The sequence below is a fragment of the Gallus gallus genome, chromosome 2 (assembly GCF_016699485.2).
Source record: "Gallus gallus isolate bGalGal1 chromosome 2, bGalGal1.mat.broiler.GRCg7b, whole genome shotgun sequence".
Taxonomy (NCBI): domain Eukaryota; kingdom Metazoa; phylum Chordata; class Aves; order Galliformes; family Phasianidae; genus Gallus; species Gallus gallus.
The window spans coordinates 639143-666708 of record NC_052533.1 but is presented as its reverse complement, the minus strand read 5'-3'; the positions used below and the strand labels follow the sequence as shown (position 1 = coordinate 666708).

At 54.5% G+C, this 27566-nt stretch overlaps 2 protein-coding genes across 36 annotated transcripts in view; both read right to left on the bottom strand.

The window, feature by feature from the left end:
- Positions 1-19510, bottom strand: part of MAP4 (microtubule associated protein 4) — a 115689-nt gene extending 96179 nt beyond the window's left edge. For 30 of the 35 annotated variants that reach the window (XM_015281160.4, XM_015281158.4, XM_040696470.2 and 27 more), the window contains exon 1: positions 19457-19510. The gene's annotated coding sequence lies outside the window, so the exon portion shown is untranslated. Of the gene's footprint in view, positions 1-303; positions 409-9669; positions 9929-11208; positions 12542-13522; positions 13664-19456 lie in introns of all 35 variants that reach the window. The other 5 variants (XM_046927630.1, XM_046927641.1, XM_046927650.1 and 2 more) reach the window with 5 other exon arrangements.
- The window catches only part of GIMAP7L5 (GTPase IMAP family member 7-like 5), a 598436-nt gene that overhangs the window by 338859 nt on the left and 232011 nt on the right, over positions 1-27566 (bottom strand). The window lies entirely within an intron of this gene.

The window sequence follows — 27566 nt, the reverse complement described above, 5'->3', positions numbered from 1 at the left end:
AGCAGGAACAGCCCAACACGAGGAAATCCCACTCTTCAGACAGCGCTTTGCAATGAAGCACAAAGCCATTTCACACTTCTGCTAACAGCTCAATTCCTACGTTTGCTTGTGACAGTACTATGCAAAGCAGCGTCAAAACATGATACGATCCCCTCTGCCACCCACACTGCCCAGATGAAGCACACTGCCCATGCCAGCACCAATGGGAATTTCCCCATAGTCAGTCTGCTCCTTGGTGGACCTGTTTTCTCCACGGGAACCACTGCCATGGAGTAAATCAGCACCAAATTCCTGTTCCCCCGCCTGTGTGAGCTGACTGTGCTCCAAAGCTGGAGACCAGGTGTCTGAGCAGAGTGCCAACCAAGAATGACAGGAAGAGCTCCGATGCAAGTAGGTTAAAAGCTTGCACTACAAAGACAGAATCACAGAATGGTTGGGTTGGAAGGGACCTCAAGGATCATGGAGCTCCAACCCCCCACCACACACAGGGCCACCAACCTCCCCATTTCAGACCAGCCCAGGCTGCCCAGGGCCCCATCCAACCTGGCCTTCAACACCTCCAGGGATGGACGGGGCATCCACAGCCTCTCTGGGCAGCTGTTCCAGCACCTCCCCACTCTCATAGTAAATAATTTCCCCCTCACATCCAACCTCAATCTGCCCTCCTTCAACTTCACACCATTTCCCCTCGTCCTGCTGTTATCTGCCCTTTCCAAGAGTTGCCTCCCCTCCTGTTTGGAGGCTCCCTGGAGGTCCTGGAAGGCTGCAATGAGGTCACCCCGCAGCCTTCTCTTCTCCAGGCTGAAGACAAGACGGAGCTCCACCAAACTCTGAAAGCAGACCATCTTCTGGGGGAACATTAGTGATCGTGAAGTCAGGCTTCTCCCATTGGAGTCACACAGCATTACTCCTTGTTAAGAGAGACTGCGCTCCCCCAATGGAGACAGAACACGGAAAGACAAAGATCTGCAGCCACAGAGCACACAGACACTCCTTGGCAGTGTCTGCATCTATTCCTTATCAGAGGAGACAGGCTTGAACAAACAGTGCTCCGTGGGAATGGAGGCTGACAGTCGCACAGTGATGCAGATGCAGTCGGACAGCCCAGCAGCGGCTGCACATCGCTTCCTTCCCAGCGCTGGGGACGTTCGTGGGTCCAGAGCGGTGCGGCCAAGGAAACAACACGCAGGGACTGCAGGATGGGGCAGCGACTCACAACCTTCAGAGCAGCAGTGGGGGAGCAGCAGAGCCCGGCAGTGCTGTGTGCCACGGGGTGGGCAGTGGGCGCAGCGGGAGGATGGGAGCTCCCCATCAGCTGAACGACTCCAGCAGATCTTTGTGATCTCCCGGGGTAGGAAACAAAGGCAGCTCCTTTCTGCTGGAAGCTCAGTCAACACGGAAGGTGACTGCAGGAAAACCAAAGGCTCCCTCTTCACATGGAGGAATTCTGCCTCCATCATTAGCGACCATGGCTGCATATCCAGCAGTACCCACAGCCTCTGCGTGGCTGAGTAGTAAAAAGGTTAGAAGCAGTTATAGCACGCAATCAGAGCAGGTACATTTAAGAGGAAGAGCAATTAAGAAGAAGAGCACTTTCTTCCATCAACACCGATGCATAAATGTCTTCTGCATGTAAATTTAATGCTCGTCTGGAACTTCTATTTCCTGGACTCTGCCCAGCTAAGGGCAATGCAGCACTACAGGAGCTCAGGAGTTCTCCCTGCTGCTGTATCTCATCAGCACAGAGCCACTTGTATCCCATGCTTTGTCAGTGCATGTGCCACACTCAGTGCTACCATACAGCTGTCATCTTTGGGGGTAAGAAGTACCAGAGACAGGCATCTGCCACGTCAGAGATGTTACAGACCCAGTAAGGGCCCTGTTGTACGTGGGCTGCAATATGGAGCTGTAACACTTGAGTCGAGCCGAGAGCTACAAAAACAGCAGCACATGTCAGTTACACTGCACAAGGTTGAAGCTCACCCAGAGGCCTTTACCCCTCCCATGCATGTCCAACCCACTGCCTTTGTGGCTTTGTTGCCTTTGTTTTAATGCATATACACCAACTGTACTATATACCTCATACATGGCCCAAGACAATTCCTCCTCGCTCCGTGCAGCCCATGGTGGCCACAAGGTTGGACACCCACGGCTCTGAACACTGATGGTCACCCGAGGAGGTGCAGAGGCCCATTGCCCAGCACATAAAGCACACAGCACTGCTCTCATCCCACCCCTCTACAGCAGCACTAATTTCAGCAGCACTGCTGCTCTCCCACACCCCAACCTGGCACGTCCTGCGAAGGCTCCTGAGCCACCGGGTCAGCTTCCTTTCCATGTCCACAGAGGACAAACTCACCGTGCACATCAAAGAGCTGATGCTATCTACAGACATCAAAAAACATAACTTCAGCGTATAGGGAATACACCCAGCTGCTGCCACACCCCAGATGTGGAACGCCAGAATCTCATTTGGATGCTGAAATGCTGCCTTTCCTTGACCCGAGGAAAGGAAATCTGTTGTGCAGAAAGCTGCAGATGCCAACAGCAATTGTACAAAATTAAGCAGATTAAAGAAGGCTGCCTGCAGTGTCAGACAACAGGCAGAGAGGTTGCCAGGACCTCACAGAGCAGCTCAGCACGGACAAGTTACCAACAGGGCAGCTTGAGAGCCGAGCTACTGCAGGGACATGAAGCAGCTCCGACATCCTACTGTACAACAGCACCAGTGCTGGCACACCTCATTGTGGAATGGCTTGGGTTGGAAGGGACCTCAAGGATCATGGAGCTCCAACCCCCCACCACACACAGGGCCACCAACCTCCCCATTTCAGACCAGCCCAGGCTGCCCAGGGCCCCATCCAACCTGGCCTTCAACACCTCCACGGATGGACGGGGCATCCACAGCCTCTCTGGGCAGCTGTTCCAGCACCTCCCCACTCTCATAGCAAAGAACTTCCCCCTCACATCCAACCTCAATCTGCCCCAACCTTCCACGTCTTGGTCTCACTGCTCGTATAGCACAGCAGTGAGTTACAGATCTTCACTGTCATCTGCAGCAGGTGAAACAGAACCCACACAGCTCTATCAACAGCTCTGGTTCACTGCTTTGGTATTTGTTTCCCCAAGTTGTGAAACCTTTCCATAAGCCGTGCCATTCAGAAGTACAGAGGCTGTATACTTCCACTAATAACAAAATATTTCCTTCTAAATTAGAGGACATCCTCAATATATTAAGCCAATGATGCTCACAACTATTACAGACACTATATAAAGTGTTTTAATTGATTGGAAGCAATATCCGTCAGAACATAACTACATTCCAGCAGCTTAGCCTTCCAGGACCTCCAGGGAGCCTCCATACAGGAGGGGAGGCAATTCCTGGGAAGGGCAGATAACAGCAGGACGAGGGGAAATGGTGTGAAGTTGAAGGAGGGCAGATTGAGGTGGGATGTGAGGGGGAAGTTCTTTGCTATGAGAGTGGGGAGGTGCTGGAACAGCTGCCCAGAGAGGCTGTGGATGCCCCGTCCATCCCTGGAGGTGTTCAAGGCCAGGTTGGATGGGGCCCTGGGCAGCCTGGGCTGGTATGAAATGGGGAGGTTGGTGGCCCTGTGTGTGGTGGGGGGTTGGAGCTCCACGATCCTTGAGGTCCCTTCCAAACCGAGCCATTCTGTGAGCTTTCATAGCACCGGCTGCTTGAAAGCTCTGCACACAGGGCTGGATTCACTGCCATGACACAGCAGCAGCACCCAGGACACCAGAGCTGCTGAAACAGCCCACCACGGGGTCTGGTTACAGACATGAGAGCCTCAGTAGGAGGCCAGGTCCTGCTGGGTGCTGCAAGAGGAGCTCCAGGCATCACCTCCCTGCTGTGGGACGGCCTGGTGTGTGGGCATGGTGAGCTCCATGGGGCAGCCAGCTGCCATCAGCCCCTCTGGGAAGAAGCTCTCTCATTCTCTGAGCCCAGCACTCGCATTTAAGACTTCCAGCTAAAAATCAGAGCGAGCAAGAGGAGATTCATCCTGTAAGGTGTAAGCAGAAAGCGATAGCCACACCTGGTGAAAGGGAAGAAGGGGAGACGGAGGTCACAGCGCTGCAGCCAGATAAGTTCAGATCATTAGCATTCAGCCATTAGCTATAGGATTGCATATCACCTTTCTGAGGCACAAAGGAGACCATTTTAGCCCTTCTCTCAGCAGCCAGCCTGGCCCACAGCACTCCTATCTGGCCAGCATGGGCTGCTTCCAGCATGCAGACAAAAGCCAGACCATAGGGCTTGGCTGGCTGGTTTCTGAAGGGGGGGAGAGGAGGCAAAATGGAGCAGCTGCTGTGCTTTCTTTAAGGTGTAATTAAAAAAAGACAGACGGTGCACTCTCTGCAACGCCTCTTCCTTACCATCACTCTGCCACTGCCACCTCCTACCCAAAATAAAGCATGCTTTTGGCATAGGGACATGGCTTGGAGGGCTCTCCTCTAAGAATCTCAGCGCTGTGTGATGGGAGGGCAGCTCTCCCATCTCCTCCAGAGCAGCAGCTCCAGCCGCTGCAGCCAGTTCCTGTTTTCCTCTTCCTCCAAACCGTTCTCAGCATTTCACTGATAGAAATAAAACATGGGATTGAGTTTGAAGAAAACTTGCTGGCTCCCCCTCCACAGATGCTGAGTTTCCCAGCAGAGCAGAGCAGAGCAGACCCAGCACACAGCTCACAGCGCATCCAAGGGCAGCAGATAACCACCTTCTGGTGAGGGACTGAAAGAAAAACACAGCGACTGCCACAAGTGGGAGAACAAACTGCTGAGCTGCAGGCACTGCAGATCTCCTTTTCGGTCAGTGGAGACAGAACTGAGCTCATTTTGTTCCTGGCACATTGCTGAATCCCATTCAGAGATGGATACAGCTGTCACTCGCACCCGAACCGAAGGGAACAGCTGAGGTTGGCTCTCACTGCAGTGCACTCTCAGTCAATTGCACATTTTAAAGCAATGCTACCCTTTTAAAGATGGAAATGTGTAGAAAGCATGTGGCAATCTGTCACCATTTACAGCAGCAGCTTGCACTGCTAAGCGAGACCCCATCGTTCCCAGGTTTACTGAAGTCCAGCACCTGCCAGCCACACAGAAACACCTCCGATAATGCACAGAGAATGCCATGGAGGAAGGAGAGGGTTCTTCTGGTGATGCTCTCGTCTTGAAAAGCTCCAAAACTTTGTCTGCAGTAGCACAAATCAAGTAATGCCCAACAGTACCAGCACCCCAGGGCAGGGGTTGGAACTGCACCACTACTGGTCCTGTGGTTCTGTGGTCTGATCTGCAGATGGCCCTGTGCAGAGCTGAGCTGACCTGATGGTCCTCGTGGGTCACAGAACCACAGTCGTGAGCTGAACAAGCCCAGCTCCCTCAGCCTGTCTTCGCAGGGGAGGTGCTGCAGCCCTTTGAGCATCCTTGTGGCCTCCTCTGGACCCTCTCCAACAAGGACAGGACTCCTCTGGTCCTTTCCAACCTGGGCCCTTCTGACTCCAGCACCTTTAAGACACGCTCCAAGCTGAGCCATGCTATGACTATGGATGTCTGGGAAGGATCGTGCTGGGGCTGACTCTGGGTATCACCGCACAGCCGTCATCAAATGCTTTTGTGGGGTAAGGCTGTGACAGAGTCCTGAAACGCCTCCAGAGAGCAGCAGATCAATCACCCCACCTGCTTAGGAGATGTCCTCGTTAGCACAGAGCTTCTGTCTCAACAGTGAGAAAATACAGACGGGTGATTTTGTACCTCAGGGCTATTGATCCGATGCACTGGGCTTTAAAACCAAGTTAGAAAACACTGCTATTTATACATAGCATACACCCCTAAAAAAAAGTATATTGATCATAGAATCATAGAATGGCCTGGGTTGCAAAGGACCTCAAGGATCATGTAGTTTCAACCCCCTGCTATGTGCAGGGTCGCCAACCAGCAGCCCAGGCTGCCCAGAGCCACATCCAGCCTGGCCTTGAATGCCTGCAGGGATGGGGCATCCACAGCCTCCTTGGGCAACCTGTTCCAGTGTGTTAATAAGACTGCCTGGAAAAGAGATGCATTAAACTCACAGAAAGCAGTTCTCACTTAACCTACCTCAAAGGTTAGGTCTTAAAGATGGAAATGACCAAACAAAGCCATGCAGCTGGCAGCCCCTACCTGCCCTGCACAAGCAGGGCCCCCAGGAGCGACCAACGCTGCTCCGCGCTCAGCCGACTCAGCACACTTTTGTTTCAGCAAATAGTTGGAGCATTGCACAGTGACCGCCTGGTCACCACGATGAGATCATTCCCAGCAGCAAACTTGATCAAATAGCTGTTTGTTACACGCTGCTGTGCTTCTGGAAGTTAGCTGGCTTCAGTCTATGAGTCTGTAGGAAGGATGTTTCATGGGAAGGTCCACTTTGTTAGAGAATATTCTGCTCATGTTTTCATAGAAAATATTTCTTATTCCTACCTATTTAGCTTTTAGAACACATATAAATGCATTTAGATACGAGGAGGAAGTTTTTCCCCCAGAGGGTGGTGACGCACTGAACAGGTTGCCCAAGGAGGCTGTGGATGCCCCATCCCTGCAGGCATTCAAGGCCAGGCTGGATGTGGCTCTGGGCAGCCTGGGCTGCTGGTTGGCGACCCTGCACAGAGCAGGGGGTTGGAACTCAATGAGCACTGTGCTCCTTTGCAATCCAGGCCGTTCTGTGATTCTGTGATTTACAATTTTTAGGCGAATTACTGGTTCAAAAGAGGATGACTTCTGACTCCAAGAATCAGAGGAGTGTTGGGGTTTGGTTTTCTCTCCTTGAGTGTTTTGGGAAGAAACGCTTTGACTCTACAGCATCACTTTGGTCGTACTTTGAATTCACACCAAGTCGGGAGAAAGCATTGCAAACTGCACACACAGCCTCGGGCTGCAGAAGAACACAGCAGAGCTGTGCAGCAGTGCAGAAGGAGAAGTTTGCTCTAAGGTTGCTGCAGCACAAGGTGCCCTTGCTGGAGAAGGAACATGAAGAAGAAGCCTTCCACCCAACCCCTCATCCAGCACTGCAGGTCTGACGCCCACCCTGCCCGAGGGCACTGCCACTTCTCTATGCTGAATCCCTACACGGCCTCCAAAGGAGCCCCAGCCACACAGAGCACAAATACCACCCTATGTACGGCACCTGAGGCTCCTGTGTTTGAGAGGCAGCAGATGGATAACATCAGAACCAATCACAGAATGGCCTGGGTTGAAAACAACCTTCAACATCATCCAGTTCCAACCCCCTGCTATGGTCAGGGTCGCCAACCAGCAGCCCAGGCTGCCCAGAGCCACATCCAGCCTGGCCTTGAATGCCTGCAGGGATGGGGCATCCACAGCCTCCTTGGGCAACCAATCCTGAAGACAAACGCCAGAACCCGTGGCTGGGCTCTCTATCTCAGTGTCCTTTCCCACCTCGATGAGTCTTTGATTCTATGACTCCCGACACCTGAGCACATCAGTTTTTGAACCTCTTTCCAGCTCTCCACTGTCCTGTTACTGCAGTCACACAACACCTCCCATCTCAGCCATGAAAAGCCAAAGAAAAATGGATGCAGCATTAAAATGAGCCACTGCCTAGAGCACACCTACAACAAACCCAGATGCAGTGGCATTTGTTAACAGCTGGATCACAGCAGTGAAGAACAAAGATGAAAACCTAGAAGACACACAGTAGTTAGGAATCAGAAGAACCTTGGCTTGCATGCCATGGACCTATCGACAGCTCTCAGGGCACAGCCTGGCTGTCCCCAGCTCATCAGAAAGCAGCACAGATGCTTCAGGGAGCTTCGCCCCGTGGCCACTTTGCCTCTCCTCTCACCCAAACAGCTGCTGCTGCAACTCACCCACACTTCAGCCTTTCAGCCTCAGCTAGGAGGAATGAATGAGTCACTTCATCCACTTCGAGCTTACACAAAAGAGATGTGGAAGCAGAAGGCCTTCCAGCAGAGCAGCCCAGTGAGCATCTCCAGCAACTTTATAAAGAAAGAGGTATGCTAACAGGAGTCACCTAGTAAAAACCAGCTGAGAGAGACCAGCCTGCAGGTTACAAATACAGGAATTGAGCCCATTCTGTGAAATAACACATCCCTCCAATACTCATCTTCCTTTCAGTGCTATGTTTAAATGCAATATGCAGAGCTTTCAGCTCCAACTTGTGGCTCCTGGACTTTGAAAGGCTTCAGGAGAAGCTCTCAGAGGAGATAAGCAGTGATGTGGAGCAATCAGAGCTGCGGGTCTGATAAGCGGTGCTGGAGGACAAAGGTAGCAGCAAGCAGCACAGAAACAACACTGCCTTCATTTGGAGCTGTGCCGTTTCCTCCCTAATATTAGCACTTGCCTGCTTGCAGACTGCTCGCCTCCTCTGACTAAAAGGCGTTTTTCAAACAGCAGAGGCTCCAAAGCAAACAGTCCGAGATGACAGCACAGGGCCTCCTGGGCTGGGCCAGCCTTCCACCTGGCCTACAGCCATTCCTACCTGCTGCGTTCATCTCCACGTGTTACAGCAGTGGGCACAGCCACAGCATCTCACTGGCCTTCGGAAGTCAAAGCAACCAGTGGCTCCTTATCTCACCCCACTCCTCTGCTGCTGTGCTGAACTATTTGCTTATATTCCCCCCACCAACGCATTCCGTTTCCTCCCCTGATGCAGCATTCCTTCTGCCCCCCATCCCACCAGTAAAAGCTTAGGCCTGCATTTTCTGCACTCCTGCTGCTGTAAGCAGGGTGCTGGAAGGCAGCAGCGCTGCCCTTTGGCATTGGGCTCTCTTTGTGACCACCACCAGCTCCCAGCTCAGCCCACAGCTCATCTGGCTTAAATCATCAGACCCGGACCCCTTTAATTTGAAAATTCATTTAACTTCAGGACAAATCAGGGCAAGAAGCTCACTGTGTGACTGTAACTCGGGATGTTATCTGCCTCTGATGGCACACATTAAAGATTCAGCATGGAGAGCAGTGCTCCTCACGCTTATCTGTGCAGGCTGAGCAAGACACTGAAACAGAAGCACTCCCTGATCCTCACTCTCCTGTTTCAGAGGATTGGTGATAACTCTGTTTATATCTCATTCCACGCTGTGCAAGCTGTGAGGCCTCTCATGCACTGCTAAAACTGCTCCAAAAGACAGGAAAGTGTGGCTGCATGGCTCTACAAGGACAACGCTAACGCATGTCAGCACAGGTCACCCACTGCTCCACGTCCACTGCGCCACCCTCGTCAGATCTGCAAGTTAATCACTGTGCTGAATGTGCTCCTCGGAATGCCGTGCAGGGATGGGAAGGATCTGTAACGCATCACGCCACACTTCTGCCTCCTCTCTGCATTCAGCAAGTTCCCACTGCTGCAATTCAATCGATGGCCAAAAGTGAGAGTGCTGAATGGGGTGGACACCTACTGCAAAAAGTAGATAAGAACGAACCTATTAAATCCTGCACAGATTTTCAGGGCAAGTTTTGTACCATGTCATTTTCTGCTCGGTTCACATCCAGCCGTAGGATTACATCAGCACCCCAAACGGTATGAGGAGATGGAGAGCTCGCCAGAGGAGTTCGTTTGGGAAATGTAACAGTCACAGTCAGCATATTTTACTGCTGGAAAAAAAGGGCTACAGATAAATTACATAGCAGAGAAAATAAACATACCCAGACCCAAGGGAAGAAAAAGTTCTCCTCTGATCCACTTCTGGCATTTGCAGTGTTAGGATCAGTGCGGACGGCAGGAGCCAGGAGCTGCCCCATGCAGGGCTATGGGATGGCTGTGGCACTCAGGTCCTGCCAGCAGGGTGATCCCAGGGGCCTTCTCCAGCCTTGATGGGTCTGTGCTCTCACTGCGATAGCTGATGGCTTCTCCTGGTCAGCCTGTGCTCCTCCAGTCCCCAAATGCAGCTCCTTTAGGAGAACGCTGACAAAGGATTTCAGAAGGGGAAGGGAAAGACTCAGTGAATGGCTGCAGAAGGGCAGCCAGCTGCTGTGAGGTCAGGCTTTAGAAGCTGTAATTCTCAATTCTCAATTCTCTGAGCACCAGACGCGGACTTGTTGCACCCACAGGCACCAGTCCTTCACTTCTATGCAGTATGAAATAAAGCAGTGCCAACATCACACTGCCATTCGGGGTACCCATGTCCTGGAGCTCACCAGCACACCTGAGCTCTGGCAGAAGCTTACAGTGGCTGCCCTTGGGCCGTGCTACAGACCACAGAATGGCTTTGGTTAAAGATTGTCCAGTCCCAACCCCCTGCCATGGGGGCTGAACCTCAAATAGGGCTGAAATCAGGGCACCTGGAGAAGAGAGGGCTGCGGGGTGACCTCATTGCAGCCCTCCAGGACCTACAGGGAGCCTCCAAACAGGAGGGGAGGCAACTCTTGGAAAGGGCAGATAACAGCAGGACGAGGGGAAATGGTGTGAAGCTGAAGGAGGGCAGATTGAGGTTGGATGTGAGGGGGAAGTTCTTTGCTATGAGAGTGGGGAGGTGCTGGAACAGCTGCCCAGAGAGGCTGTGGATGCCCCGTCCATCCCTGGAGGTGTTGAAGGCCAGGTTGGATGGGGCCCTGGGCAGCCTGGGCTGGTATGAAATGGGGAGGTTGGTGGCCCTGTGTGTGGTGGGGGGTTGGAGCTCCACGATCCTTGAGGTCCCTTCCAATCCAACCATTCTGTGATTCTATGATTCCATGATCAGGCTCCACAGCTGAATTACTTCAGACAAAATACAGAAATCTGGCTTTTCTGGACAGTTTACCCCATCAGCTGACCCAGAAATTCGGAGATGTTAGACTGAAGCCTGCTGAATTCGGACACATTTACTTCTAACTGCATTCACTGACATGGATCCCTCCCTTCAGAGTTATTCCATGTCCCATATTCTTTCCTAAGGAAGTAGAAAAAAAGCATTGCCTCTTCTAGCTGCTAATCAGCACTAAATACTTTCACACACTCTGCTGTGTGAGAAGTGCTCTCAGAGGCTTTGAGCAGCCATGGCATGCAGGCCCATGGCTTTGGAGAGCTGCTCAGTGACCCACTCCAAGGCAGCCATGTGTTGCTCCCCATTCCATTCCTGCACCCATTTCCCTCTATGCTGTCAAGTGAGCTAACTGAAAACCTCCAAGCACCACGTGTGGTTTATGCTGCTTTCCGTGCCCTGCTGGCCTCTCCATCAGGCACACCAACTGAGAGCAGCAGCTCACCTCAGTACCTCCAGGCTGCAGTCCTTCGTACCGTGGCTTCCTTCACCTACGGGGTATGTCGTTGTTCCAAACACCGTGGTTCCCATCTCTCTCTGTGTGAACACCTTTCCGCAGCTGCACTGCTAATAGGGTTCAGTTACTAAACTTCAACATAAGTGTTAGGAAGAAGTTCTTCACTCAGACGATGGCAAGGTACAGCTGCCCAGAGCCACTGCCCCAGCCCTGCGGGTGCCCAAGGCCAGGCTGGATGGGGCCCTGGGCATCCTGAGCTGCTGGTGGCAGCCAGCCCGCAGCAGGGCTTGGAAGTGTGTGATATTTAAGGTCTCTTCCAACCCAAGCCATTCTGTGACTCTATGGAATGGAAACAGACCAGCTCTGGACTGGGAATGGAAAGAGATGGACGCAGCACGCAACAGGAGAACAAGAAAAACAGAAACAAATCACAAACATCATCAGAAATGAGGGAAAAAAAAAGCAGTGTCCATATCCAGAATTAAGCTTCAAGAGTCGTCTGCTCCAAGCAGGGAACTCCCTCCTGAGCTCCTCCAGCATCCCCTCCCATCTGGGAAAGAACTGAAGTTACCGGGCTGCTCCCAAGCACGGCTTTCTGCCCTCCGGCCTGGCAGGCACTCCCCAAATAACTCCCCTATCCTCCCAGTGCTGCTCCTGGGCCACTTCCTACTCTCATTATATAACCACGGACTCGACTCTAAAAGGAAATCTCATTTTATCACAGGAAGTCAGTCCCCCAGGGGAAAAGTATTAGAGATGTCTGCAGTATGTTTAAAGAAGCCCCAGCGTCAGCTGATGCCAGCCAGAATTAAGGCCTTCAGAAGCCCTGTCTTATATTATGTGCTCTGACCAACTCTCCAGCAGCCTTCCTGAATGGCCTGAAGCAAAAAATAAAGCCACCCCACATTCAGATGTCCCACAGCAGGGATGGTGGGCAAGGAATAGAGACTGGAGGAAAATGGACGTGTGCTAAGCTGATACGGGGGTGGAAAACAGAGGCAGATGGAGGAGCAGGAGCAGACCCTGAGCACAGGCAGCTCCGGGTAGTTAAACAGCACAGCTCAGTGCTTTGAGGCTGAAGGCTCTGTCCAGCACCTGAGGAGACGCAGTGTACAACCCGGCTACCAGCTGTGCTGGGTTAGCACACTGCATGGCCATCCCACCACCGCAGCACGGCTCCCGCACGCCCTGCCAGCAGGAAGGAGTGCACACGAAAGGCAGACACACAGGAAGCACGGGCTGAAGGAAAGCAGAGCCCCGGGACACACCATCTCCAGGGAGAGCATCAGAGCCGTGCGCAGACAGGGAAGTCTGGCAGCTTCTGCAAGAAAGGAACACCATACAGCAAAATAATGTGTCACTTTGTGAGTTCGAGCTGTTAGAACACCATCACTGACATCTACTGAATGGACATCCCAGCTCCCGAGGAGGTGCACAGCTCAATGGACTGATTGGATTTTCAGCAGCAGCCAATGCTGCACAGCGCACTCAGAAGTACAACTACCAGTGCTGGTCAAACAGCCATTGTATTTAGGGGGAAACCCACGCCTGCAGTGCCAGTTTCAGGCAAGTTATAGAATCCCTCCTTAAAAGTGAATTCCCAAGCTGAAAATAGGTTGGGCCAAAAGCAAATAAGCCATGGTTACATCAAATCAGTGCTAATGCAGATATACGTCCCTATAAATCCAGGCAGTCATTCAGCAGTTACACCAATGCAGGCCACACTAAGAGGGTCAGCCCAGGACAAACATGTAATCCCCAGTGTGATGCCTGATCCTATTGCCCTACATGCTCTGCCCAAATCCCAACTACAAGTGGGTTTCACTGCAGTGCTACAGAGCTGGCACTTGGGCTGCTGCATTGTGCAGAGCTGGGCAGGAATACGGCCATTGCAGCCATGAGCACCGACTGCAGGCTGACTACACATCACCTCCAGAGCCTTATGGACATCCTAAAGGTTCCCCCACACATCCCACCTCTCTTTTCTGAGGTTTCTCTGCCTTTCCAGGGATAAAATTAGCACTAGGAAGTTATAATCCAAGTCACGCTTCTGAAGCTGGGCATCAACAACACTGTACAGCCTCTTATTGGACCCCTACATAGGCTGAAGTCACTGCTGGACACACAGATCACTTTGAGATCCACACCCCCTGCTAAGCAAGCAGCCCAAATCAATGGCTTAACTCAAGAACCCTTCTTTAATTGCTTCCATTTCGTGACCAACACAAGCAGCCATTCACTCCCACCACAAGAGCCAAAGGGAAGGAAAGGCTCTGACTCACTGCTCTCTCCCATTCTTTACCTCTCATTCTGCAGACATGGCTTGAAGCCTCTCGTGGATTTCTGCCTTTGCTCCTTCACAGTTCGAAGTTTCCAATTACTTTTACTATTAATTAAGTAACCACAGACAGCAGAAAGCCTGCTCTGGAGTTCCTTACGATCACTGCAGATAGAGATAGAGAGGAGCATCTTTAAGAAGGGCTTAATAAAGAAAAACACTTAAAACTGCAATCAGCAGCTTCTGCAGAGTCAGAAGATGGACAGGAGAACTGTCAGTGTAAACACACAGGAGGGCTGGAAATGGAGGGTGGGGATGAAAAAAATAAAATAAAATCAATGGATCAGAACAACAGAAGTCCATATGTGCCATTCCTGTATGCGATGCTCAGACCATTCCAGGCCAACAGAAGGGGAATCCCAGCGCAGACAGTGAGCAAACGACCAGCAGGGATTGGCAGTGCAGCTGCTGTGAGCAGTGCTAACTGCCAGGCTCTGAGCACTTCCCATAAGCCACCCCAGCAGGCAGCACCCCCAGCACCCCGGGTTCTCACCGAGCACGGATGGAGCTCATCTCCCTGCACGTAACCCAAGCGCAAGTAAACGTGCTTTGAGATTCACCTGATAAGAGCTCCCATCGCTTTGCTCTGTTTAAACCCAACGTCAACACCCCAAACTCGGCTCAAAAGCAGCTTTCCAGGATGATGTAGCTCCAGTGCAATTGTACAAAAGGAATGATGACTCACTGGCAGGCGGGAACGGGTTGGAAATGGATGACCTAATGCTCCAAAAGCAGCTTGCTTCTACAGAGATCCAGCTTCAGTATGCACAGTCTCTCCCTAAGAGAGGTTTTAACCACTGAATTCACAACACGACCTCTGGGCTTATTTCGGGGCAGTTTGGCTGCCTGGCCCAGAAGGCAGCTCCCCTCAGTGCAACACTGGGCACCTCGTACAGAGCCACGGCTGCGTGCAGAACGCTCAGCCCCATCACCAGGCACTGCTGAGCTGCACAAGGAAGGAGGAGCTGCTTCAGCATCAAACACAGACGGGGGTGTTGGAATTAAACATCAGCTCACCCATGGTTGAGATCCAGCGAGCACTACGAGCACCGGACTGACGAGCAAGACGAGCCTGCTTTGGGCTCAGCTGGATTCCTGCAGCCCTGCTGGGGATCCTCCATCCACCAAGGGCTGATTTCTATGGCCTTATGTTCAGCCAGCAGCTGTACAGCTTACAGAGTTACCTGCTGCAATGATGGCCCACAGCGACCGGGTAGATTTAAGCACGCTGAGCGTCCCTTGGGCTGAACCTGTGTTGTTCCCAGCCTTCTTCCCATACTTGCAAATGCTCCAGATGAAAGGGGCAAAGTGTAGGTGGAGAATGGGAGTTAGTGACACAGGCTAATCAGGATCCTAATCATGCTAATAGCTGTGATTAACTGCATACTCCTCCTAGAAGCTTCCCGCAGCTTCGCACAGCAGCGTGATACCGGAGCACTGCTCATGCCCTTAATCTCCAGCTGCACCACGTGTGTCATGGACATTCCCCATACTTAGCCCTAATCCCACCCACACACCAAACCTTCCAGCAGGCCAACATCAGCATTTTGGGCAGGGTACAAGAGAAGCTATTGCTCCACGAGGATGGAAACGAGAACTGTTCCAAACAAGAGCTAATACAAACCTATCACATCAGCCAGCCCTCCTGTGCAGTCAGCACCGTGCACCCTCTCAGGAGAGCTGCTGAGCACTGCTGCTCTCATAGGGAGAGCTGGGAGGAGTCAAAAGGGACGGCAGAGCCCCATAAGCACTGCTCTGCAGCAGCCACGTGCCTGGCAGGCAGGGAGAAACGAGAGCTTCCCCACTGCTCCCAGGAGAGCACTGATGTACAGCAGCAAGGAATTACCACCACCTGCCAGCAGGAACAACAAGGGGAGAACATGTAGGGCAGAGCCTGACGATGCTCCGCTCACACACACACATCCATTGGGCACCCAGTAGTGCCCTGTGTTACCCACCTCTTGTGCTCTGCACAGCAGTGGCTGCAAACGCTGCTATCAGGGCTGCCAATGCTTACAGGAATCACGGAATGGCCTGGGTTGCAAAGGACCACAATACTCACCCAGCTCCAACCCCCTGCTATGTGCAGGGTCGCCAACCAGCAGCCCAGGCTGCCCAGAGCCACATCCAGCCTGCCTTGAATGCCTGCAGGGATGGGGCATCCACAGCCTCCTTGGGCAACCTGTGCCAGTGATACAGGCTTGTATGACAACACACAGAACTTAGCAGCTTATTCTGAGGAGGTTTAAGACTAAGCCTGTTTGGGAACAGCTGCACCCTCCCCAGCAAAGCCTTGATGCTATCCTATTAGAAGTGCTAGAGCTCACAACTCCTCCAGCATCGCCCCAACATCTGTCCAGAATCCTTTGGGTTTCGAATTCCAGAGCAGTGCAGCTTTAGCATCAGGAAAATGACTTCATGAACTGGTTTGGAACGTCTCACAAAGCAGGCCAGCAGCCCCCTGTGAGCAATGCAGGGTGCTCCTGCGAGCCAGAAGCGTTTCACTGTTTTGTTACCAAGCAAAAAAAGAAAAAAAATCTGCATAACATCCACAGCAACCGCTTCCACTGACCTTTCCTTCCCACCACAAATTCCTTCACATGTGCAAAACACCGAGTCATGAAGTTGGCTTCCGAGCTGTGGGAGGCTGCAGAATTCCCCACCAGGGCAGCTCTGCCTGCTGGCTGTGTGCACCCATCCCCGGGGCTGCCGGCAGCACAGCCCGGAGCGCTCCCACCCCCCGGGGAGCCCAGCTGTGCACACAGCACTGAGCCCCGACCCGCCGTGCCATCACCTCCATGCTGGGATCACAGGGCCAGACTGCAGTTTCGTTGGCCTCAGAGACAGGCAAATCAGTTTGACACCACCGGCACGACGCGAGGAAGCCACACACACCGCCCTCTGACTAAGCAAGAGATTGAGCTATTTGAGCTGGGGCAGGAAGCATCAGCACGGAGCCACAGGAAATAGCATCTGCCTTCCAGAGCAGCATCAGCTGCAGGTCTGCCTCTGAGACTGCACAGGACTGACACCAAAGTCCTGCCCTCCGAAGCAGACTGGCAGCAGTGTGATGAGTAACAGGCCTGCAGCTCCCAGCTCCCTGAGGAGACCTGAATCTCATCCTCCATCTACGCCCAGACAAGCAAAATAAACCCTATGGGGTAATTTCAGACTAAAATGAGGTACAGCTGTGATTTATTTGTCCTTTAAGCAACCATCACTTCCATTAGAACTGCAAGTGGCCCGAATTCATCCCGACAGACCTACAGCCCGTCCGACCAGTGGTTTCCCTAGCTCAGAACCGTGGCACACATCAGCTTTGGGAGCCCATCCATCAGTGCTTCCTAGAGACAACGCAACTCAAGGATTGAGCCACTGCTTGGAGATATGGATGGCAGTTTATCACACAGGGCTGAGCTCCAGGACAGCGATGGGTAAAACCAGGCCTGAACTCTGCAAGAATTCCCTGTAATGGCTCAGGTTCATTTCTTGCTGGGGAAGAGAGGTAACCACTAAAACACAGCGGGGTTTGGGACCTCAGACGTAATTACTGCTCCATTCACCACGCTAAGGCTGACTCAGCCCTTTCACAGACTCCAGAAGGAACACGTAATTTATTTGTTTAAATGAAGCACTCATCAGAGCTCGTGAAACAAGCTGAGGGATGGGAACCGAGTCCCATCCCAGCATCCCTGCAGCCCCACCGGCTGCTCCTTTGAAACAGCGCTGGTTTTCCCTCTTTGTTCTGTTCCTTTGTGTTATTCCATCCCTGCTTGGTGTCATCCCTGTAGAGATGCATTACAGACTTACTGACACCCCTCAGTCTTACAGGCAATCAGACTCAGATCGACTCTTCTCCCTTTGGGAGAATCACTCCTCACTGAGGCCTCTTATCCCACAAAGAAAGCAGAGGGCATTGCTGTTACTGCAACAGCAAGGCAGCTGAGTTACTTCTCAAACTGAGAACTTCACCTCTTCTGATCTCATTCTGAGCCACAGAGCCACCAAACAACCAGAAGGATCATCAGACTCATCGTCAGTTTCATTGGCTCTCATACAGAGTGGGAAGGTGGGGGTGCCAGCAACCCTGCCAGCCAAGCAGGCACTTTGATAAGAGCTCCATTACAACCTCAAACATGGCTGACTTATTGCTTATCTGCCTCTCGCTTAAATAAAGTTAAGCACATTACAACAGCACACTGCATGACACCAGCAAAACATACAATACCAGGTGGGATAATTCAGTCCTACCAACGTGGCCATCAGTGATACAGCTGCAGAGCTCCAGCACAGGCCTGGCTCCTTCCATCTGGGAAAGGCAGCCACAGCAAAACCTCATGGAAAGCCCTGCACAGGGCACGTGAGGAGGCACCGCATGGGGTTCATGGGCCAGCAGCTGAGATGCCAGGGCAGCACTCTGATGTCTCTCCTGTTATTCAAGGAGCTTTTAGGTATGCTGCTGAGGGACAGCACAGCTCCCTGGGGAGAGAAACCCGGCTTGGAAAGAACAACTTGTTAGAAAGGTAAATGAGCTTATTTGATGAACCCATAGAATAATCGGGATATAAGTAAAAGGAAGCAGGACTTTCTTTACCAAGAGAGCGGTGAGGTGCTGGAACAGCTGCCCAGAGAGGCTGTGGATGCCCCGTCCATCCCTGGAGGTGTTGAAGGCCAGGTTGGATGGGGCCCTGGGCAGCCTGGGCTGGTCTGAAATGGGGAGGTTGGTGGCCCTGTGTGTGGTGGGGGGTTGGAGCTCCATGATCCTTGAGGTCCCTTCCAACCCAACCATTCTGTGACTTACGGGGAAAGAGACGAAAACTGCATTATCATTTCCTACTTAACATGCATCACACATACAAAGTGTACCTTCATATGTATACAAACGGGCTTTATACGTCCGCAGCTCAGGGATGGGACACGCACACACCTTGGCAGAAGCAGAGGTCACACCAAAGCACTCCACCCGCCCCGATGCGCTCCCTGGGCCCAGCAGCAGAACGACACCTGCAGAGCTCACAGCCCCACGCAGCCCTCAGCAGCCGTCCCACAGCGGCACGGATCCCCGGGACCGCCCTGCAGCCCCAAAGGGCGCACACAAAGGGCCCAGGAGGGGCCGGGTATCCACCGAGAGAACTCCGCCACCCCCCCGGGCTGTGCCGCGCTCGCAGGCGGGCAGTGGGGCGCCGTGGGTGCGGAACACGGCGCTATGGGGGGGTCGGGGCGGAGAAGCGGAGGCTCAGGGAGCCCGCATGGCTGCCTACAGCCCAGAGGAGGTGGCGGTGGGGGAGGGGGCGGCCTCTGCTCCCGCGAACGGCCCCACGGAGCGCCGGGGGGGTCGGGTTGGACACGAGGGCCGATTTGTGCTCTGTGGAGCGGCGCCGAAGCGGCGCGGAGCGGTGCGGTGCGGTCGGCGCTGCTGGACGCGCTCCAGAGCGGCGGGGATGCGGGATGAGGCAGCGGGCGCGGCGGGGCGGCCCTCACAGCTCTCCTCCGAGCCGAGCGACTCCGCCGGCCGTGCCGAGCGAAGTTTCTCGCCGTGTCCGTCCGGCGCTCCCCGGCCTGCGGCCCCCGCCCAGCCCCGCCCCGCCCTTCGCCCCACCGCCCGGAGCCCCTCAGCCCCCCCCGCCCGGATGGCGGCGGCCCCGCAGCGCTCCCACCGCCGGATCGCTCCGACACCGCCGCGCTCAGCCGGGGGCGGCCCGCGCCCCTCCGGGCCGCGCAGAGCGCGCAGAGCCGAAGGGAGGCGGCGCAGCGCGGCCCCCCCGCCCGCGATCCGGACCCGACGGGGCCGCCGCCCTCGGCCCGCAGCGCGGCCCCACGCCGCCCCCCGGCCCTCCGCCGCCCCGCCAGGCCGCCCCTCGCAGCGAACCCCCTCCTCGCAGCCCGCGCGGCCCTTACCGCAGGCGGAGCGCGCCGGGACGAAGCCGCCCGCTCAGCGTCGCTGTCCCCTGCGGGCCCGGCGGGGGGAGGAGGCGGGGGAGGCCGCACAGCCGCCCTGCTGGGCCCGCCGCCGCTCGGCCAATAGCGCCGCGCCGCGCCCGCCCTCCGCCAATCGGAGCGAGCGCGGGTTGGGGGGGCGGGGCCAAGGGCGGGCGGGGCTCAGGCGGCGCCGCCGTGACAGCGCAGTGGGGGTGGGTGCGGCGTGAGGGGCGGGGGGAGAGGGCGGGAACGGGGGGGGGAGGGCTGAGGGGCGGGGGGGTGATGGAGGGGGGGTTTGCTCGGGTGATAGGGGCGACTCCTCGTCAGGAGGAGCGGCCGGGTGCCGGAATCGTAGAACCGTAAAGCTCGTAGAATCGCAGGGCGGCTTCACGGCCTCGGGGGTCACCGCGTTGCCCCGCTGCCAGCCGGGCGGGCACCTCCACGGCGGGCACCGCAGCTCCGGGCAGTGCCGGCGCCTCACCTCACCCCTCACACCTCACCCCTCACACCTCACCTCACCTCACCTCACCCACCCCTCACCTCACGTCAGCCCGCACCTCACCCCTCATCCCTCACCTCATCCCTCACCCCTCACCTCACACCTCACAGCACAGCTGAGTCCCCCCTCCTACACAGACCCCCCTCGGTCTGCCGCCATCACACCACGCACAGTCACCCCTTTCCCCCCCAGTACTGCAGACTGCCATGAGGTCTCCTCACAGCCTCCCCACGGCGGCTGAGCAGATCCGCCCATCCCGCTGTCCGACCCGCAGGCACTGCTGGACTTCTGCCTTGTGTTCTCAATGCCGCGCCTGCTTTGGGCCCGTTGGATCCAGAAAGATGAGCCTCTCTGCACCCGGGATGGGAAAACACACGTTATGGTGCTGAGATGTACGGGCAGCAGGTGGTGAGTGATGGGGGATGGCCCGGCAGGCACGGCTGCCTTGCACGGCGCTGAAAACCCCGGGGGGAGCGGGGGGGGGGAAGGCGAAGCCGTCAAACATGGCTCCAATGGCAGCAGCCACACGGGGGGATCCTCCAGCTTCTGCTCCGAGGTTTGAATCACTGCAGCCTACGGTGGGAGCTGATCCAGGACGAGGGAGGCGATGCCGGGCTGCTGGCAGTGAGGTGTGTGTGTGCCATGCGCCCGGCCCAGGGAGCTGCAGAGCTGCTGTACCGCATAGAGAGATACCATGCTAGATAAGGGAATCACAGCGCGCCTGAATTGGAACAAAAACAGGCGTGTCCCTCATGTCTGGTCACCTGGAGGAGGTGGGGAACACCCTTTGCAGCAGGCCGTGGGAAGGGGCACACCCCATCCGTGGGGAGTCAGGGTGCAGCTTCTGCCCTGACCCCTCCGCCTGACTGCGGCCTGGGCTCCTTCCCGGGGCCGCAGCGTGTAAGGATGAGGGAGGGGAAACCCCACGGCCCCATGAAAGGCACATGCATAACAACTCCTTCCACCGTGGGCTATTTTTAAGCTCCGAGATAAAATAGCTTCCCAATGGCTTTGGGAGGGTTGGCGATGGTTTCAATTTCAGGGCTGTTCCGGCTCACCCAGGGCTTCAGATCAGCGCAGCCTTAAAGATATTCCTCTCCTCCTTGGGAAATCCTCCTCTGTTCTCTGCTAGGTGTGGTCAGAGAAGGGCTAAGAATCATAGACTCATAGAATGGCCTGGGTTGCAAAGGCCCACAGTGCTCACCCAGCTCCAACCCCCTGCTATGTGCAGGGTCGCCAACCAGCAGCCCAGGCTGCCCAGAGCCACATCCAGCCTGGCCTTGAATGCCTGCAGGGATGGGGCACCCACAGCCTCCTTGGGCAATCTGTTCAGTGCGTCACCACCCTCTGGGGGAAAACCTTCCTCCTCATATCCAACCTAAACCTCCCCTGACTCAGTTTAAGACCATCCACCCTCCTGTTTATAGCTCCCTTCAAGTACTGGAAGGCCACAATGAGGTCTCCCCGCAGCCTTCTCTTCTCCAAGCTAAACAAGCCCAGTTCCCTCAGCCTTTCCCCATAGGAGAGGTGCTGCAGCCCTCTGACCATCTCAGTGGCCCTCCTCTGGACCCGCTCCAAGAGCTCCACGTCCTTCAAGCCCTTGTTCTAGGGTAGGACAGGAATTCCTCTGCCTGTGCCAAGGCTGCAATGTAACAAGAAGCAGTGGGTTACATCAGTGCTACACCAGGGAGTACATCTGACCTGCTTTGGGCCCCAGAAGCATCCTCTGTTCACCGAGCCCCGCATTTAACCCCTAAATTGAGAATGTGAGCATCCAGAGCCTTGTCTTCAGTGCAGTGACCACACAGAGCCTAACCATTGGTACTTTAAGCAACAGAAGGTCCAAACTTCACTCTGCCAAGCGCTTTGGTAGCGCTCTCATCCCCCCAGGCGCATGCAGTTGCCATCAGTCGGAGCAGGAGGCAGCCCTTCCAGCGCTGGATGTATCTGTTCTGAACAGCTCTGCCACGCACATTTTAGCTGAGCACGTCCTTCCATTCCATCCATCCCAGCCCTACCTACAGCTCCCTGTGCTCCTGGCACACCAAGATCCGGGCTGGTTTCCTATCCCGTTGTGCACAGCTTGTCATTACGCTGGGAATCAGGCTTCCCGATCTCCTCAGACCCTGTCCTGTCCCAGTCGCGTTGCTATGGTTGGCCTCGGAAGGAGCGGGATGGAGGAGGGGGTTTCACAGCTCAGCCTCCATCTGAAGGACAGAATCTCTTGTTTCTGCCCATAAGGAACAATGTGCAGTACGAGCTACAGCTCTGCGCACATAAATAACTCCTCAGAAACCACCAACGTGAGGGCAGGCTGCAATCCCAGCAGGGCCTGTTTCAAGGTGAACAACTGGCTGATACGCCCTCTGAGTTGATACTGCACTCCCAAGCACAGCTATGGCTGTTGTATTAATCTAGTTTAGTACAAAACCTCCCTGTTTTCACCTAAAACCTGAACTGTTGCTTGCTTTCTGGGAGCAACTCAAGGACAGGCTGCATTCGCTGCCTCTCTGTGCCTCCCCTGTGCAGAACTTCAGCATTTCATTATCTTTGTTTCTCCCTCAGAAGAATACAACCATCCCCCCTCTGGCTTTTCCAGCTTCCCATCCCAGACCCCTCAAGCCCTTCCTCAGCTACACGTGGCCTGAAAGGGAGGGGAGCAGGAACCACCTCCCACATCACACGGAGGCCAAAATCTATGTAACACCACAAGTGTGTCTGCCCTGTAATAGAGAGGAGGACTCTTCGTTTTGTGGAGGAGCTGTGGGGAGAGAAGCCTGGCAGGCAACGGCTTTGCTTTTCCATCGAATCAGACAGTGAAAGTGAAGGGGAGAAAGGGAAGGAGACCTGCAGAGTCACTGCTGGCCACCCCTGTGATGGCAGGGCAGGAGGGCTGGCCCAGCACTGGGCTGAGTCACCTGCGGGCGCCGAGGGAGCAGGAAAGTAAGGCTTCTTTCTGGTTAATGCACATTCATCTCCACTTAGGAGCTGCAGCAGATTAAGGATGCTGAGTGATGTGGCAGGGCTTGGCTCTGCTGATTCCAGGGCATGGACAGCAAAAGCCTTGGGCAGAAAGAGGAAGGAGCTGGACAGCTTTCGTGCCCCTTTAAGAAGGGTTTGTCGTTCACCCCTCAGCACCCACCACAGCCCCAGGTGAGCCCAGCAGGGCTGGCTGCGGGCCCCTGGCTCTGCAGGGATGCTGCTTTCAGAGCCTCTCGTTGCTGAAGGGTTTGCTGTCCTTCCTCCCATCTCTGACTCATTTCAAACATGCGGTAGAGCTTTCAGAGGGGTCACTTCCAAACTCGAGCGCTCGGCGGAGTGGCAGTTATTAACCAGTGGATATGAACCCTCTGTAAAGAAAAAGGGTTGAGCTCGATCTGCGAGTGGAGCCGTGAATCACCCCACCACCTACAGCAGCCTCTCATTTCCATGCCACTTGCTTTTGAAGGTGAATGCCTCGAAGCACCTCGCAGAATGCGAATGCTCGTACAGAACTGCCCTGGTACTTTCACTCCCATGCCGCAGCCCTCGTTCCACATCCACTTCCCTATCATGAATCAGGATGCAAAGAAGCCACCCAAGCACTCAGTCAGGCAGCACGCTGCCCCAGAGACGGCAGCAGCGTTTGTGTGTCGCTGGCAGATATTAGCCAGGCAGACAGGGCTGTTGTGCTCGTTGCAGCTGACTCCAGCATAATGGAAGGCATGGAATTTTGGCCGGGAATCCCTGCTGTCCCGTCCAGTCTCTCTGGGCAGTCATGAGGTTTGCCCTACAGGTAGCACAGCACTGATCTCCTGATCTGAGCCCCGTGGAGAGCACTGCAGTGCTGCAGCAATGCAAGGACCCGCGCTGGGGCTGTGCAGCCCTGGGAGTGCTGGTGAGAGCACAGCTCTGCACCCCAACGCCTGCCGTGGGCACCCTGATTTCCTGCACTGGAAGAAGAGAAGCTGCAGACATTGGGGGCATGGGATTGTTGCTGGGTCTCACATCACTCTTCAGGCACGGTGGGAAGCGTAGGGCAGCTGTGCGGGGGCTCAGGGCCCTCCCCTTTCAGCGTGTAGCACCAGGCTGGCAGAGCTGCTCCCATCTCTACGCTGGGCCTCCATAAACTGCACCCAATTATTCCAAGGCAGAAGAATTGAGTCTGTGCTGTAATGACAGAATGAAAATGTCCCGCGTAGCCCTGAGTTACCTTTTATAAATAGGTTAACAGCTGGAGGGCCCGTGTTTGTTTAAAGGGAACCGACGCTCAGTACGCGCCCTATGGGATGTGCTCCATCATCAGTAATTCTGCCATTCTGCCGATTTATATCTGGAGATTAAAGGATTTGCCTTTCAATAAAATTATTTCCCTCAAACTTCTAAACTGGGGGGAGAGGATTTCGATCACGTTGCCATTCTGTGCAGCTCCATTCCGGGTGATGCTTTGCTTTCCCCCTCGCTGTGCCAAACACGCAGCTCAGATCCTCCTGCTGGCTCTGACTGTGATTTGCTGTTTCTGTCCTGCTCCTGGTGCACGGGACGCCCTGGGGATGGGACGGGGTGAGGGGCCCCAAGGAGCTTCCAGCCCGAGCTGAATGTAGCAGAACTGACAGATGCTGAGTGATGAGACAGAAGAGCATCCGGGGAATGGAGCAGTGTGCAAAGCTCCGTGGGTCCCTGCAGTGCTGTGCAAGTCAGGACCCTCCCACAGGAGTGTGTCCAAGCCAGAGCCCGGTTTGTTATCTTTTTCATTTCACTGTTCTCTTCATTCTTCATCAGGTCAGCTACGAGATGAGGCACAGAAAGGTCAGTGGGGGACGTTCCTGTTGGTCACCTGGAGGTGGAAGGAGATGATCTGAGGGTGGTGAGACCAAGACGTGGAAGGTTGGGGCAGATTGAGGTTGGATGTGAGGGGGAAGTTGTTTGCTATGAGAGTGGGGAGGTGCTGGAACAGCTGCCCAGAGAGGCTGTGGATGCCCCGTCCATCCCTGGAGGTGTTGAAGGCCAGGTTGGATGGGGCCCTGGGCAGCCTGGGCTGGTATGGAATGGGGAGGTTGGTGGACCTGTGTGTGGCGGGGGGTTGGAGCTCCACGATCCTTGAGGTCTCTTCCAACCCAACCATTCTGTGACTCTGTGAAGATGTGGCTGCCTGGAGGGCTGCAGGCCTTTCCTATACAGCCCTGCTGTCTGCTGGGACAGAACAGATAATTGTGGAAGGGCACAAAAGCTCCCATCTTTTGCCATCGCCTTGCTCTGATGCCAGCTGTGCAGAAACAGACACGGTCCATTTAACTTGCCGGGAGGTCATCGCCCCGTGCTGAATCCCATCATCCTGCCCTCCCATCTCCTCATTCTGACCTCTTTAAAGCTCTGGGACATGAGGTTTCATATCCTTTCCACGCCACTCATTATGACTCTTCTAGCCGCTCTTGGGACCCAGTGGTCACTCCCTTTCTGAGCTGTAATGAGCCGCTGGCAGTGCTTTCTTGTGGCAACAGGTTACCCGGGGCGAATGAATAGTTGGGAATGTGCTGCTTTCTAATTCCCTTCATTCTCTGTTGCAACAAAAAAGAAAATGAAAGCTCCTGCTGTAGCTTCTGCAGGGCATTCCGTATTTTCTCTGCTTCTGTCATGTAATTTCTGTGGCTTTCCTTTTCTATAAGGCAAGCATCAGCAGTCCCCTCCTGCCACGTGCTCTCCTCTCTTCCATGGCTGCCCACCCTACTGCGGTTCTTCCAGCTGGGGGTGTGACAGCACTATGAGCACCTGGCAAAGCTCTGCCATGCACACACATCTCCTACAGCGCTCACTCCTGTTCCAGTTCTTTCATTGTACTTCATCATTTCGCTCTGAAATCTCTAACACCTCATTCCTTTGCTCAGATCAGGCAGAAGGACGGCGACAGTAATGCCCAGCTTCCCTCTCTGCAGTGACGCAGTGAGTCTGGAAACCCAACTCCCACAAAATTGCCTTTGGTCCGTGGAAATGTCTGAGAGCACTTTGGCTGTCTGAGGAACTCCCCGGGCAGCCTCAGTTGTTGTTTGCCATGTGGGCAGCCTGGCCATTTGAATGAAGCCCAAGAAGGACAGGTGGGATGGAAAGGCCGCGTGCATTGTGTTCATCCCCTGCTGCACAGCCACCGCTGGGCCCATTTTGCACTCTCATCAGTTCAGACATGCAAATAAAGGGTGTGTACCTTTCATTTGTATGCTGTAGTTTTAAATATGAGCCACACATGAAAATTGCATGAAAAACATCTTTTCAGGCTAGCAGCAAGCCCTTGGCGTGGATTAAAGGCAGGGTCACCTTAGCAGCAAGGCCGGAGCTCAGCCCTTCCTCATCACAAGCTTCTCTCACCCGCAGCGTGAGCTGATGGACGGAGAGCAGCGCAGTCCCCGTGTCAGACACCGGCTGCTCAGACACAGCACAGCCGAAGGCAGAGCCCAAAATGCAGGTGGGGCTCTGCAGAGGGAGCCTGGTGAGGAACCGCTGGGCACATCCACCCAGCAGCTAACGAGGCCTGCCCACCTGGCAGCTGCACAGCCCGAGGGAGATGGACCTTCCAAAGCATTCAAATGGGTTGCCTCCCCGAGACAAGTTTTTCAGGCTTGGGATTGGAGAGGTTTTCTGAGTGCGCTCCCAGCCCTGGCTGCCAAAACAGAATGGGATGCACAAGTGAGAGAGTCAGCGAGCCCCCAGGCCGGGTCAGAGCGGGATCACTGGGGAACTCTCACATCCAATATTGCAGGGGGGGGAAAAAGGCGTCACAGCTGAAAATTGGCCCAGAAGAGAAGAGTGGAAGCACATCAGTGCTGCAGCAGAGAGCTGCCTGGGCTGCATGCGGAGCGCAGGGGATGGCGTTAGAGCTGAAAGTTACTTGGAAATGCTGATGGATGAAACTCAATCTGCCATATAAAAGTTTAATTAGAGCGCTGTTAAACCCAAGCTTTCTGGAAGGGACAAAGGAAACCGGGTTTCTAGAAGATTCCTTCTTCTCCTGGGACTCCGTAATAGACCTGGAAACATGGCTGTGGAATTTCATCACCACCCAGAGGACAACCATCCGGACAGCATCCCAAGGTTGGGCTCCAGGGCTGCGAGCAGCAGCAGTGTTTTTCCACATCTCCTTCTGCTCTCACTTAAAAAAGAAACGAGAGCTGGGGGAAACGACAGCAGCTCCCACTCCAATGGGTGAGAATTCCCATTTAAATCCTTACTCATCTCCCAAGAACGAGTCCTTAAGCAGAGGGGGGGGGGCAGCGCTCAGCTGCTTGGAATAGAATTCCAATGGTTCGTACAACAAAAATAATGATAATCTGGTGGAAAAAGAAGTCTTGGCAGGAAGTAAAATTCGGAAGGGAAGGGAGGGGAGAGGCAGAAGGCTGTAGGAGATCTGAGGGCTGCAGCAGTCACTTCCAGCAAGAGGCAGAGGGCGGCCCCAGGGTGGCCCAGCGGACACTGGGCAAACGTGGCCAACGTGGTGGAAATACAGGAAGCATTTTTCAGAGCATCCAGGAGACCAAAGACCGCACTCCACAAGCTCCATTCTTCTCTGGCTCCCTGTTAGCTGTCCTTGACTGCAAAGCGGTGTCTCTATCCTTTGTAAGA